This window comes from Cavia porcellus, unplaced genomic scaffold (genome assembly GCF_034190915.1).
Source record: "Cavia porcellus strain 051 isolate PalLab524CR breed Dunkin Hartley unplaced genomic scaffold, mCavPor4.1 scaffold_1, whole genome shotgun sequence".
In the NCBI taxonomy this organism is placed as follows: domain Eukaryota; kingdom Metazoa; phylum Chordata; class Mammalia; order Rodentia; family Caviidae; genus Cavia; species Cavia porcellus.
The window spans coordinates 212,118,529-212,133,127 of NW_026947484.1; the positions used below are offsets into that span (position 1 = coordinate 212,118,529).

Consider the following 14,599-nt stretch of genomic DNA (forward strand, 5'->3'; position numbering starts at 1 on the left):
TCCTCCCCAGAGCAGGGCCCACAATATCTCCCCCTTCTTTGTACAGCTACTGCCTTCCTAAGGGAGAGAATCATCCCAGCCCACAGGTATGCAGTCTTTCCAGCTCATGTTAGCTAATCAAGCCCCATTGCTCCTAAGGCCAGCTGAAAATATCCGGCCTCTTTGAAGAAAGCAATGATAGGCTATAAAATGTAGCTTTGCTTTATCTGCTTTTCAAATTTTTTTTCTTTTTCTTCTTTTTTTTTATTGGTACCGAGGATTGAACTCATGACTGCCTGCTTGCAAGGCAGGTGCTTATGCTGCTGAGCTAAATCCCCAGCCCCCTCTTCTTTCTACTTTTTTTTTTTTTTTTTTTTTTGGGTCTTTTTCCTTTTTATCGGTACCGGGGATTGAACTCATGACTGCCTGCTTTTAAGGCAAGCACTTATGCCACTGAGCTAAATCCCCAGGCCCCCCCCCGTCTTCTTTCAAAAAAATTTTTTTTCTTGGTACTGGGGATTGAACTCACAACCTCATGCTTGTCAGGCAGGTGCTTATGCTGCTGAGCTAAATCTCCAGCCCTCAAAATATATATATATATATATTTTTTAAAGGACTGGAGAGCGCCAGAGGGTCTCAAACCACCGGACCAATCGGCCCGGGTGATTGGGAAGACAGACTGGAAGGAACCGCTGGGCTAAAGCCCCATATTTTGTTTTGAAAAAAAAAAATCACAATTAATAGAAAGTACCTGAGACATAACTGCTATAAAGCAAACTCTCATATACTACCCACGAGGGTTAAGAAATAAGGTTTTCACCAGCATCCCAGAAGCCCACAGTATATACCTTCCCAAGTACAAACTTCCATCTCTTTAAAAGGAACTGCTGGCTTTTATGGTAATTATGACATTGCTTTCTGATATCTCATCAGTTTTATACAGTTTGTTAAAGTTTTTATTTTTTAAATTATGGTGGAAGTTGCCAGGTGTGGTGGTGCACACCTGTAATCCCAGCATTCAGGAGACTGAAACAGGAAGATCACAGGGAGTTTGAGGCTAGCCTTCAAGACCCTGTCTCAAAAAAAGGTATCATTAAAATTGAATTTCAAAACACTGCATTTATTGAAATGATCATATGACTTTTCTCCTTTAAATTTACTAATATGGTGAAATTGTTTCATTTTCAAATGTTAATTCATCCTTGCATTTCTGGCATAAGAGCAAATTAGTTGTATTAATTTCCTGTGACTGATGTAATAAATTAAAACATTAATTTAGTGGGTTACTTTGTAAGGTGATGCATGCCTATAATGCCAGCCCTCAGGAGGCTGAGACAGGATTACTGCAAGTTTGAGACCAGCCTAGGCTGCACAGTGAGCTCAAGGCCAACCTGAACTGCTTAGGGAGACCCTGCCTCAAAAAGACAGACAAACAAGTAAACAAAAAACCCAGCCTATCTAAAAGAGAGAGAGAGAGAGCGCATGAGCCCCAAATGGAAGTACATCAAGGCATTGGCAGAGCTGTGTATTTTGTTGAGGCTGCAGGGAACGATTAACTGTCTTGCTCACCATTTCCAGAGGCCAACTGCTTCCTGGCTTGAGACCTTCCTCACCCTCAAAGCCCATCACTCCAACCTCAGGTCCCTGGTCCCATCTCTGACTCTGGAGCTCCCTGTGATTACACTCGGCCCACAGGAAAAATCCAGGATAATCTCATCTTGAGGTCTAAACTTAAATCACCTCTTCAAAGTCTCTTTTGCCAAATAAAATAATATATTCACAGATTTCAGGATTTAGCATGTCACCATTGTTCTGCCTACCACATTGGTCCCAGTGGGTTTTCCTTTTTTATATGTGGCTTGATATGATTTGCTAATATAATGTTTCCTTTAGGAGTTTTGTATCTTTGTCCTCAAGTCAGAAAGGGCTAAATGTTTTCACCTGGAACTAACCTGTTAGGATTCTAATATTAAAATTATACCTGCCTTGCAAGACATGGTGGTGCATGCTGTAATCTCAGCACACAGGAAGCTGAGGCATGCGTGTGAGGCCATGCTGGCTATACAGAGAGTTAAGGACAGCGTGGAATGCATCGTGAAATCTTATCTCAAAAAAATCCAAACTAAATAAATAGTGCAAGCCTTATAAATGAAGAATGTTCTTTAGTGTCCTGTTTTCCAAAAAGTTTGTATATAGTTTATATAAGGTCATCCTTAGCTATTTATGGGTAGGTTTTTAAAATATCAATTCAATTTTTAAGGATTATTGGATTGAATTTAAGGACTAAGGATTGAATTTCTATTTCCTTTTTGGTCAATTTTTTTGTTTTGTTTTGGTTTTTTTGAGATAGGGTCTCACTATGTGGTTCAGGCTGCCTTGGGCTCACTTTGTAGCCTAAGCTGGTCTCGAACTTGCAGCAATTCTCTTGCCTCAGTCTCCCAAGTGCCGGGATTACAGGAGTGCACCACCATGCCTGGCTGGTACATTGTATTTTTTTTTTTAGGAACATGTACATTTAATATGCCTTTCATATTTTAGGCAGGAAATTAACATAAAATCCTGTTAATCTTCTTAGTATTTATAAAATTTGTAGTTATATATAAATTTTAATTTTATATTATTTGTGCTTTCTTTTTAAATTTTTCTTGATAACCTGTCAGGAATTTATCAATTTTATTGATCTTTCCAAATAACTAAAATTTGTTTTTGTTGATTCTCCATCATGTTATTTTCCATTTCATTAGTTTTTCTACTTTTATTTCATTTATATTATCATATTTGAGTTTTGCTTTTTTCTTTCTTTCTTTTCCTTTTTTTAAGTTTTTAAGTTTAAGGGTCTCGTCGTGTAGTTTAAGCTGTTCTGAATTCCCCATGTGCCCAGGTTGCCCTTGAACTCATAGCAATCCTTCTGTTTTGACTTCCAGATTCTTTTCTTTCTCTTTCTTTTTCTGTTTTGTTTTATTTCTATTGTCACTGTTGATTGAACCCTAGGCATTTGTAGTCAACTACATCCCCAGCCCTTTTTTATGTTTTATTTTGAGGCAGGGTTTCACTAAGTCACCAAATTGTTCTAATTTGTGATCTTCCTGCCATCAAAAGATCCCAGAGTGCTGGGATTACAGGGCTCTTTTGGATTTCTATAGCAGTCAGGATAGGATAGGTTATGCTACAGTAACAAGCAAAAAGTCTCCCCTATGTCAGGGCTTTTAACAACATAGTTTATTTCTCATGATGTAGTGGCAAAATTATAGAATGACATACTTACAGACATTTTATAGAAGTTTAAAATCAGTTAGTGGCCTGTGACTGTGCTCATGCTGCACGTGATGTCGTTAGCCAGCTAAGCTTAGTTAGCTTTGACTATCTGTGTCCAGCTGCTTCTCCTAGATAACGTGCTACATCAACCTGACTGCATCCAGCAGTAATGTTTTCCTACCTAAAAATACATGTAGTTTTGCCAACTTGCTTTGAAGACTTCATGTCTGGGACAGACTGGCCCAGTCAAGGATATACTTAATCCCACCTGCTCTGCTCAACCGCCTCCCTTCCTTCCCAGAATGTTCCTGCTTTCTGCTTGACAACAGATGACTCAAATCATGTAACCAATCAGGTAATAATCTGCTATCAGCCTTGAACTTTCTGCTTGCAAAATGTATTTAAGCCAAACTCTTAAGCTGATTCGTGGCTGGTGAGTTGGACTCAAACTTAGTTCCCAAGCGCATCCACATAAAACAAATAAAATTTCCTTCTAAACTCCTCGATGCAAAGTCTTCCATTCAGTTTGATACTGGTTTTTCTGCACCCTTGCTACCTGTTCTGTCCAGTTTGACTAGTTCTTCTTCAAACTATCTTTACTCTAGGTCTCAAGCTAGCAAATTTATTCAGTATCTATATCAGTGATAACCAAACGAAAAAGAGATGTAGAGAACTATACTTTGGCTCTCAGCACTTCTGACTAAATGTGACATGTAACACTTCTGTGCACATTCCACTGACCAGATCAAGAAATATGAAGAAGTCTAACCCAGAGATAGGCAGTGAATCTTTGTAATAAAGTAGTATTTCATATTGTATTTTTAACTCAATGAGGCTGTACCTTAGCTCATTAATTTTTAACTTTTCTTATTTTTTAATATATTCACTTAATGGTAAAAATTAGTTGTATTCCATTAGCATTAAACTGTATAAATTTAGTCAACATTCAGTTTAAAATATTTTAGAATTTCCTTTGTTATGTCTTATCAGACTGATGTGTTCTTTAAAAATATTTCTTAATTTTCCAATAAATGTGGAAGGTTTTTAGGATTTTTTTTCCTAGTGTAATTACATCATATCTAAAAAATACTTTATCTGATTTCAAGTATTAGGCTTCTTTTAGATGCTACTTTCAATCACATGATCTTGGAGAGGAATCTCGAGTCTCAGATGAGACTCTGACCCTCGTCAGCATCTTAATTCCAGCCTGTTGATGTGGTGAGCAGAGAACCTAGTTGATGCCTGTCAGGACTTTAGATCTACAGAACTGTCAGGTAATAAATCTCAGCATTTTTTTAAGGCACCAACTTTGTAGTAATTAGTTATACAGAAATACAAAAGCAATAAAATGTTTCTGTGGGTAGGTAAATCACTCAATATTTATTTGTCTAAAAACATTTCATGTTTACTCTTGAAGATTTTTTTTTTTTTGTCTTTTTTGTTTTAATCAGTACCAGGGATTGAACTCACGACTGCACACTTGCAAGGAAGGCGCTTATGCCGCTGAGCTAAATCCCCAGCCCCTCTTGAAGAATTTTTTATGGACTTAGAATTTTAGGCTATCAGTTTTCTTTTACACATTGAAGACATCAGACTGTTTTCCGGTCTGCATGACTGCTGTTGAAAAATGAACTTTCTGTTACTCCTTTAAAAATAATTCCCCGCTTCCCCACCTATTTTCAATAGTTTTCTTCTTTGGTATTCTATAGACTTTAATTTTAGTGTTCCTTGAAAAGATTTCTTTTAATTAATTTTGCCTGAGATTTGGCATTATTCAGAAGTCTTTCACAGTGCTAGAAAATTCTTAGCTTAAAATATTTCCTCTGCTTCCCCTGTGGCATCTCCAGCTCAACATCAGTGAGGCCTTTCCACAGAGGATAAGTCCTCTGACTTTCACACTTGTTCTATTTTTCAGTGTTTGGGCTCTTTATACTTAATTCTAGACTGTATCTTCTGATATATTTTCCAACTCACAAATTCTCTCTTCTAATGTATCTAAATGATTAAACTCATTCCTTTCATTTTAATATCTCATTATATTTTTCTGTTCACAGATTTCTATTTGATGACTTTTTCTAGATGCTTTGTTACTTTTTATACTTGACACCAATTTAAGGAGGGGAGATTTGGCTCACAATTCAGAGGGTTCAATCCATGTTAACTGGCTCACAGGCAGAAATGGCATGGCAGAAATGGCCTAGAAGTCCCAGCAGGGAAAAGCTGTTCAATCCATGGTATCCCGGAAGCAGAGAGAAAAGAAGGGAAAGAGACAAGAATACACCTTTCCAGCTTGTGGGAGACAATTTGAGCAACTCCCCTTAAATGCAGAACAAATGCTGCAATTTTAGTTAAATCAAGTCTTATTTCCTTATACTGACATGTACAGAGCCCACTCTTCCTTCTTCCTTCAATTGGCTCTAAGTAATGCAAATAAGGCTAGCTGAAGTACTGATATGCATTCCCTGAGGCCAACCTGACAGTTGCCTGTTTCCTGGTTTAGTGCTTTCTGTAAAAGATTGAAGCACAGCTGGATGGCAGAGCCATTCAGCTCCAGAAAGGTCAGCTGGATAGAGCCTCAAAACAAGGGCTATGAATACTCAGGGCAGAAAAGTTTACATATCAGAAACTGCAGCAACGGCCTCCTAAATTCACAGACTATCCCAGTCTAGTTATGAAGACTGGTCTTTCTGCATATCTCCATGCATATTACAAAGATGTTTTTCTGTCCACCTGGATAGCAGACTCAGGTTAACCATGTAGTTCCCAATTTCTTCTCTGCCACTCATCCTTAAGCCACCTCCTTCTTCACAAGATAATAAATTCTGGGAGAGGCCTTGCATTGAAGCCTTTGTCCACATATTCTCACTTAAATCAGGCTGCCCTTATTTTATATATGTCTTGGTGTCTTTAATCTTACTGTGGGTTGCATTGGATGTGGTAGATTGGAATTAACTTGCTGGGATTCCAATAACCTCTCAATTAGATCACAATTATAACTTTCTGGATTGTGAGGAGGACTGGAAAAGGGATTACAACACCTGGATTACAACAGTTAATATCTGGATTACAATGCCAGGTCATATCCCCAGAGACCCACCTCCTCTAGCTGGACCCCACCTTCTAAGAGCACATTCAGCTAAGTCCCCATAATCTAATCACCTTCCAAAAGTCCTGACTCTGAACACATGAGACTTTTGGGGGACATTTTAAATCTTAACCATAACAGTCCATTGCATAGAGGTGGTAACTTATTGCTAAGTTTCCTTGACTCACATCTGCTCTATGTGTAAAAAGAGTCAGAGATGCTGACTTTGCAGCCTGGTTAGGGAGCAAAAGAGTAGAATGTGAAAGGAACACAGAAGTTATTTGCTTGGAGTACCCCCGGAATGAGCAGAAATTGAGACAATCTCAGATTTTTCCAGGCTGTGGAATTAGATAGGCCAGATCCCATTATACCCAGACCTCTGGGGAATAAGGGGCTCCCAGCTGACATATGCACCTAGAAACCTGCAGCAGAATGGCTTTCAAGAAAGGAATCTTGTATAACCGACATGTAGCACACATAGGATTTGGGGTTGTATCCACAAACATAACCTTATCCTTGTCTTCCACTGACTTTTAATCCCTCTCAGTGGGGTATGGGTGGCCCTTTCCCTGGCCATGGGTAAAAATCCTTTCAAATATGTAAGTTTTTCTTAATACCTGTATGTAAAACTCCAGGAATCACATTAAGTTCCAAATGCGGATTCAATTCAATCACCCATTCCAACATACTGACTAACAAGTCCTCACTAAAGATAAGATTTGTCTCCCTCTCTCCCAAAGATAGGACCCATAGGAATGGCTCAGCTACAGTGTGACAGGGAGTCTGTTTAGTATCTCTTTAAAAGAATTTCTCATTTTACTACTGCTTTTCACCTGCAGTGTTGAGTGGGGAAAGAAGGAAAGAGGGATAGGAAGGTCCTTGGTGAGACAGCTCCTATGTCCCTTCGCCGGAGACCAGTGAGTTCCCTGGCTGCTGTTCAGAGCTGGCTCCCGGAGGCTTGCTTGGGAGCCCTCCGTTGGACTTCTCTGACTCAGCCGTCTTTCTCAGCAGGCTCCTCTGCTCCTCTCTGTGATCTGTTCTTACTCCTCAGCCTAAGACCCTCACGTCCTTTTGTCCTCATTGGCCAGCTTTGCTCTCTTCTGCCCGCTTTGCTGTGAACTGTTTCTCCTCTGCAGTGTCCCGCTGCCATGTTATCCTGCCTTGAAATCAGCTGACTGTGGACTGAAATCTATGCAAACTGTGCTAAATAAACCCTTCTTCCTTTAACTTTGAATATTTTGTCTCAGCAAGGAGAAAAGTAACTAAGACCCATGTTACCTGTAGTTATGTGTTGGCTCGGCACATAATTGGGACAGCTTTTTAGAAATTCTCCACCACTACTCTTCAGAGAGGGTGACTGCTATTACAGCGCCACTCAGAAGGGAAAGGTCACTATTCCTTTCATCAGAAAAGCAAAAGACAGGGCTGGGAGGGATGTAGGATAGGGGTAGAAGGCTTGCCTAGCATGTGTGAGGTCCTGGGTTCAAACCTAGTAACACACACACACAAAGGCACAATATTTCCCATGTTCTCCTGTATTATGCCTATAACTATGTCACATGGTGACTTAGCTGAGAAAAAAGAGAATGGGAAAGTTTGTGTTTAATGATTAATGCCTGTATTGTAAAGATAGGAGGAGGGAGTTAAAAATGGAAACTGGGTTCCCAGGCAGTATAATCACCAGCATATGCTTTGTACAGCTCCTTAGTTACTTAAAATTCATGTGCAGTGCTGGCATATAGCTCAGTGGCACAGACCCTGCCTGGCAAGTGTGGAGTCCTGAGTTTGAGTTCTGGTAGCTACTCTACATAAAAAACCCACCTCATGTTTGCTTGTCTTTGGTATCTATATTTTATGTGGGATATATTCACTCAGTCACAAAGGTAACCCTAAGGTGTCACTAGCTCCTACATACAATTCAGAGTCCAGGTACTCTGTATGGTATGTAGGCGCTGAGTTTTGTGAGAGTAAATTTTAGTTGTCTGGGAATCATAAACTTATATAATAAAAAATTAGGGATATAAATTTAAAAGGAGAAGCAAAATTACTTTGTTGAAAAGGGGAGAGAAATGAGGAGACAGACAGCTACCTTGTTGGAATAAGGTGGGAAGGTGATTGAGGATCTTTGTTCTTATCCCCTTTTATTTTGTGGCAATAAAACTCTCCCCTCTGAAATCTGTTACAACTTGATTGGCTGTTTCATGCACTTGAGTTCCCTGATTTGGCCACTGACCCTCTCTATTGCCTATGTGCAAAAAATTTTATCGTTTGTTTTGAGACAGAGTCCCACTGTGAAAGTCAGGCTGGCCTTGAACTCGTGGCATTCCTCCTGCCTCGGCCTCCTCAGTGCTGGAATTACAGGTGTATGCCACCACCCCACAGTCTATGTGCAAATTCTTGGATAAGCTCATTTAGTCTATCTTTATCCTGCCAATGCGCTATCCCAAAAGTTTATGATGGGCCTTTCATACAAGGCCTAGTTAGCACATAATAAAGGGATACATGTATATTTTAGTGCAGTATCATGATGATAAAATATTTATTTCTGTATGTGTGTGTGTTCATGTGTGCACATACAGGTATAAGTATATACTTGATATACTAAGTGAGTTTTCTATAATATGGCCCCTCCCACTTTGTCTCTTTTCTACTTAACTGGAGGTAGAGAGGAGCAAACTGAAGTCCCCAGCCTCACCAGGTGGGGCCAGGCTACTCATCAATTCCTTCTGCCTGTCTTAATTCCTCTCTCTCACAAGGACTTTAACTCTTGCTAGTGAATTTACCAGAATTCTCACTAAGGCTTTTCCCTACCTGTCCCCCAAACCTTCCTTATAGAGTCCTCTTGTTTTAGTTTACCTAGACCCAAAACAAAATGCCCAGAACTGGGTAATTTACAAAGGAAAGAAGTTTGTGTTAGCTCATGATTCTGGAAAGTCCAAGAGTATGGGATCATTGAGGGCCTCCAGCTGCTTCAGATTGTGGCTCAAAGTGGAAGGAGAAGCAATCCATGCAAAAGAGACAAACACAAGAGGTGCTTTATAACTAGGTCTTGTGATAACTAATTCAACCCCACATGAATCAATCCATTCCCCTGTGAAGGAAGTAATCTTTCCTAAAGACCTAATCATTCCGTAAAGTTCCCACCTCCTAACACGGCCCTAATGGTAATTAAATTTTAACATGAGCTTTGGAAGGGTAAACCATATTCAAACCATAGAACTCCTCTTTTAGGTCTAGATGTGGCTTCTCATGGCTTGGTGATTTAAGCTCAAGAATATTATTTGTGATCAGGAAAAAGAAAGTACTAAGTGTTGAGAAGAATGTGGGACAACAGAACTCTGATATGCTCATGTATATGGGAATATATATTTACTCAATATATATACTTAGGAAAACTTCAGTAGTATCTGGTTAAGGTTGAATGTCTGCATTTCTTATAGCTAGCAGGATTCCTGTTAGGTGAATGCCTAACAGAAACGTAAATGGATGTGCAAGAAAAGACATGTTATACAATATTTAAAGTAGCATCATTTATAATAGCCTACAACTGGAAGGTAGACATCTATGAATAGAATATATATTGACACAATGGAATAGCACACAGAAATGAGAATGATCTCACATGAAAGAATCTCAAATTGATGCTGAGCAAAAGCAGCCGTAGACAAAAAACAAAACAAAACACACACACACACACACACACACACACACAAAGTACTGTGTGGTTCTATTTATATGAAATACAGAAGCCAGGAAAGAGATTTCTCCTAAAATATAGCTTGGGTTGACAAGTAGTCTGTGGTATTAAATGTTCTTTGGAGGAGACGGTAGGTGTTTGTAAAGGCAGCTTAAGGAAGATTCTTGATTTGGGTGCTACTTATACAGACATGTTCAATTTCTGAAAATTTATTGAACTGTATACTTTTCTTTGCATATACTATATATCAATCAAATGTAAAAAAATAAAAGCTTATAGGAAAATATATTCATTATAAAATGTGAAGAAGCAATAAGAGCTTTCACTTAGGAGAGACAAAGAGATAGAAAGATAGAGAAACATGTTATTTTTCATGTTATTTCCTGGTCAGCAGACCACATCCAGTACTGTTGGATAGAAGTAGCAGGTTCTCCTAGAAGTAATTAAATTCTTCGTTGGAGAATCTGAAGGACCCATTCTTCTATCCTTTGTGCAGACACGTACCTTTTACATCCCACTTTCTTTTGGAGGGAATTCTGGGGGTCAGGGGTTGATATAGGACAGAAGAGCAACAGATTGTTGTTGAACAGACTTGAGATTGTCGGGACACAGGATTCCCTTAGTCATTTGTCAGACTTCTGATCAATTCCAAGTGTAACTGATCACAATCAAATAACTTGTCTAAAGGAGCTTTAACTTGTTTATTTTTTGCTTTTTTTTTTTTTTTTTTTTTTTTTTTTTTTTTTTGAGACAGGGTCTCATGTAGTTCAGGTTGACTCTGAACTCACTGTGTATCCTAGGTTGGCCTCAAACTTATGGTGATCCTCCTGCCTCGGCCGCCTAAGTGCTGGGATTATAGGTATGTACCACCATGCTCAGCTTTTAAAATTGTTTTTTCATTAAATATTTTCAATTTATTTCTTTCAGTGAAGCAATACATTCATATAGTTTTTAGAAATCAAAGCAATACCAAAAAATATATACTGAAGTTCAATACTCACTACTGTTCTTATGTACCCTGGAATCCTCTACAAAGTCAAAACATTGTTTTGAAGTGCTTTAGAAGGACACCTGAAGAGATGCTACTCACAACCCATCTTGCCACTTGGGGCCTCAATCTTATCTCCTGGTTTGTTTGGGGTTTTTTTTTGTCTTTTTTGGTACTGGGAATCGAACTCATGACCACACACTTGCAAGGCAAGTGCTTAATGCCGCTGAACTAAATCTCCAGTCAATCTTATCTCCTGATCACACTATAGCTTCTCCCTTTTCACTTGTGCTGGTTTCAGCTTAGGTACAAAACGTCAGTTTGTCATTTTCATCCAGGGCTCCAAGGTTATGGCTTTAAGTTTGGTCGGTGTAGATTGTATGCTGCAGATAAAAAAATCCTCCCCCACTCCTTTTTTTTCTTTTCTGATACCAGGAATTGAACTCAGGGCCTTATGCTTGCAGGCAGGTGTACTACTAAGCCACATCTTTGGGCCAAAAGAATCAAACTCATGACCTTTCATTTGCTAAGCAGGTACTTAAGCCATTGAACTATATTTACAGCCAAGAGATTCTCTTTTACCAAGTTTGTGATCTGTACTTTCAAATCAGTTATTTCTAATCTTGGTTTGCCATTCTTTTGAGGGAGTTTGCTGAAAGCTACTAAAAAAGACCCTCAATACCCACTAATGTTCTATATAGTTCCTGAGATTTCTCCTAAAATATAGCTTGGGTTGACAAGTAGTCTGTATTGAAGGTCCAGTAAACAATAGTCTCATGATGGTTTAACAAGGTTCACCAGCTTTCTTGTTTGGAATAGTCATCACAACTGCTACCTTAACCTCCTATTGGCCAATAACAAATTTTAGAGTATATTTTTAGTACCAAATTACTTTCCTCTTAGGAATGGGTGCAGCTACAAGTTACAGAACACCTACCAATAACTGACTTAAAGGTGGCTTCTCACATTCATGGACTAGATATGGGCAGGGGTGGAAGCAGAGCAGTGAGTCGGGAAGCTGTATTAGTCACTTTTCTGTTGTTGGGACAAAATACTCAACACCTATAACTCAAAGGAGGAGTTTATTTTGGCCTACAGTTTCAGAGGGTTCAGTCAATGGCCAGCCAGCTCCATGGCAGAAATGGCATGATGGAAGGGCATGGTGGAGGAAAGTTGTTCAAGCTATGGCAGCCAGGAAGCAGGGAGACAAGAGGGTTCTAGGGACAAGAACACACTCTTTGAGGTCATGCCCCAGTGACCCACCTCCAACCAGGCTCCACCTCCTTAGAGCACATTCAGAACTAAGCTCATCAGTGGATGAAATGCTAATGAGAATAGGGCCCCTGTGATCCAGGGACCTTCCTACTTGCAGCAATCCGCCTGCCTCAGCCTTCCAAGTGCTGGGATTACAGATGTGTGCCACCACATCTGGCCAGGATATATTTTGGTAGCATCAAAAGGATTTGTTGAATGATTAGTTATAAAGGTAAGCAATCTAGGCATGGTTGTGCACACCTGTAATCCCAACATTCTGGAGGCTGAGGCAGGAGTATTGCTGTAAATTCAATACCAGCCTGGGTAACCTAGGGAGCTCAAGGCCAGCCCAAACTACTTAGTGAGACTCTGTGTCATAAAACAAAATAGAGGCTGGGGATTTAGCTCAGTGGCATAAGCGCCTGCCTTGCAAGTGTGTGGTCGTGAGTTCGATCCCCGGTACGGATAAAAATGAAAAAGACCAAAGAAAACCCAAAACAAATAACCGTGACAAATGAACAAACACAAATAAAAGAAACACAAATAAAAGAAATCAAGAAGAGCTCTTAGAGTTTTAGTTTAAACAACTGAATAACAATGACATTTAGAAAACTCACTTAGTAAAATGGGCAGGTGACATTTACCACAATTTTCGGAGCCATGTTAAAATTTAAGATACCAGTTAGACATTCATGTTGAAATGTCAAGCAGGCGTTTATTTAGAGGACTTCGGAATTACAGAGAAGAGGGCATCCCAATTGAGATAAATTGTGGAGTCCTCTCCCTATAACTGTTAGCTAAAGATAGTAGGTGAAGTCACATAGGAAGAGTGGGTAGACAGAGAAGGGTAGAATCCTAGGAACTTTTATATTTATATGCTGAATTGAGGAGGGGAAGCTAATAAAATAGCCTAAGAAAGAAGAGTCAGAGAAATCAGGATCAAGAGTGTGCACTGCCAGAAAACAAGAAAAAAAAGTGTTTCAAAGTAAAAGTGATTAACTATGATGAATAGTATTAACAAGGCAAGTCAAATAAAAACAGAGATCAAAGAAGAGACTACAGAGTGGCACAGAGATTGTCATTTCAGTGGCATGGTGGGAGAGAAACCAGAAAGCCGGTTTATATGCTGATGGCAATGATCTGATCCAGAGGGAGCACTTGCTGACTTGAGAGACAGGAAAGAGAATATCCGTAGAAGAGGGGGAAGCATTGGTTAAATAGAATGAGAACACCGCTCATCTACTATACATTGAATTTCTTAGAGATCCCATGTCTTATCTGTATTTCTATTAGCTGTCCAGACAGTGCCCAGTACAAGGAATCCTCACAGGGAATTCAAGAACTGTTATTAAAAGGACACATGGAGGAATGGACTAAATGGACGGCAGTACAGGGGACCTGGAATGAACTGGAGCAGACTAATCCAAACTAAGGAAAGCAGAAGGGTTACTGAGTCAAGATGGCCTTTTAAAGGATCCTGCGTTTTTCTTTGGAATAATTTAAAAGATTTTAACTTCAGATGTAGATGGGAGAATGAGATAGTCAACGACAGTGGCACCGACCAACTTTCAAGGTACTGAAAGGCTGAAGAGAGGGTTCTAGGATCATCTACCTAGTTGCTTTTTTCTTTTCTTCTTTCCCCCCCCCCCTTTTTTTTGGTACCGGGATCGAACTCACGGCCTTGCACTTACCATGCAAGCGCTTGAGCCACTGAGCTAAATCCCTGGCCCTACCTACTTCTTGTCTCCACTTTTTTGAATCCAGACATGTAAGAATGTGTCTTTATGGACACAAATGGGCGGAGGGATTTAAAAACTGAGGGCTCTACATTTATTCTGGTCCATTAAGTAGATATTTGTTGAATGACAATCTTGCATAGGCCCAAAGGTGTGAGAACTCAGGCACTGTCTGTTTCTGAAAGTGCTTTGATTTCACGAACTGCACCGAAAAGGGGTATTTGAACTGGGACTTGCAAGTGAACAAATACAGAGGTTGACTGGGCTTGTGGAATGGCGCAAAAGCTCCAAGTGGCGCGGCCTGCACCTGCGCCCTCTAGCTGTCGTGTTAGGGAACGTCTCCTAGCATCTCCCCATCGTGAAGTCGGAGGAACCCGCGGACCCACACAGGAGGGGCAGAACCAGGGGCCGGCTATGGAGCCCACCCATCCTCCAGCCTACCTCCCAAGCGGAAAGGCAATCTTGGGGGCGTCCGGGGCTACCTCTTAACCGGCCGGGCCCCTGGGCTCCTGGGAGCGCAATTCCGCCAGGAGCCGGGTGTGGCCTGCAGGAACGAGGGTACAACTGCGTCTGTCGCACATTACACGTGGACTCACTGAAGTCAT

The 14,599-nt window shown here is 40.1% G+C and overlaps 1 protein-coding gene across 1 annotated transcript in view; it reads right to left on the bottom strand.

The window, feature by feature from the left end:
- The window catches only part of Ttc7a (tetratricopeptide repeat domain 7A), a 130,089-nt gene extending 115,634 nt beyond the window's left edge, over positions 1–14,455 (bottom strand). The window contains exon 1 of the mRNA XM_063229069.1: positions 14,436–14,455. The gene's annotated coding sequence lies outside the window, so the exon portion shown is untranslated. The remainder of the gene's footprint in view (positions 1–14,435) is intronic.
- Between the last annotated feature and the right edge of the window lie 144 nt (positions 14,456–14,599).